Genomic DNA, 1,264 nt, shown 5'->3' on the forward strand with positions numbered 1-1,264 from the left:
TTTTTTTTTTCTCTCCCAACAGAGTTTTGATGCCCAGTATAGATGTAACATTTAGGTCTTCATGTGGGACTCCTAACAACTGAATGCTTGGACCAAATTCTGACCCCACTTCTTTAATATCCTGTCTTTTAAGATAATCAGATGAAAACTGTTTGATTTTTTTGGCATTACTGTGAATTTGGTGTCTCAGGAAGAGAGCCCAGTCATTGTGCGTAGTCAGGCAGTCAGACACTGACGATAACAGCCTGGGGAATTAATGATGTTTGCACCTGACAGTCAGTCACAGCGCTGAAAGGCATCCCGGGGCAATGAAAATCAAATGTGCAAGCCCGATTTAGTGTGCACCTGTGTCTCCAGCTTCTCGGGAGGCTGAGGCAGGAGGATCACAGATTGGGGGCCAGCTTGAGCAACTTAGTAAGACCCTGTCTCCAAAAGCCACCAGAGGGCTAGGGATAGATCCCAGTGGTGGTCCATTGGTGTAGCACAGAGACCCCTTAACCCAGGGGTTCTCAACCGGTGAGTCATGACCTCTTTGGGAATCTGGCAACCTTTTCACAGGGTCACCTAAGACCATTGGAGACCAGATACTTACATCATGATTCATAACAGTAGCTAAATGACAGTTATTACATAGCAGCAGGAGTAAGTTTTATCTTTTAATTTCTAATTAATTAATTAATTAATTAACTTAGACCCTGACTGCAGCTTCCCCTCCCCCCTCTCCTCCCAGTCCTTCCTTCCCACCTACTCTTACCCCCTCATTCCTTTTTCCCTTTCTCTTCAGAAAAGGGGAGGCGTCCCATGGATATCAGACAGCACCGGCATATCAGGTTGCAGAAGACTCAATAGACTTCTTCTGTTGAGGTTAGAAAGAGGCAGTCCAGTCAAGGGAGAGGATTCCAAAGGCGGACAACAGAGTTAGAGACAGCCCCTGCTCCTGCTGTTAGGAGTCCAACATGAGACCTAGAGATGCACAACTGTGTAGAGGCCCTCGGTCCATCCCATGCATGTTCTCTGGTTGGTGGTTCAGTCTCTGTGACCCCCTGTGGGCCCAGGTTAGTTGGTTCTGTAGGTTTTTTTGTGGAGTTCCTATCCCCTTTCTGCTTGTGGACGTTGTACATCGTGGTGCGCACTAGGCTCCGCACCACGATGTACAACGTCCACAAGCAGGAGCTTTTGTGCATGGACCCAGCCTCTGTGAGATCACCATCTATGTGCCTTGGTAAAGCAGCTTTGAGATGCTACCTGGATTCTCAAGTAAAGT

This window comes from Mus pahari, chromosome 6 (genome assembly GCF_900095145.1).
Source record: "Mus pahari chromosome 6, PAHARI_EIJ_v1.1, whole genome shotgun sequence".
NCBI classification, from domain to species: domain Eukaryota; kingdom Metazoa; phylum Chordata; class Mammalia; order Rodentia; family Muridae; genus Mus; species Mus pahari.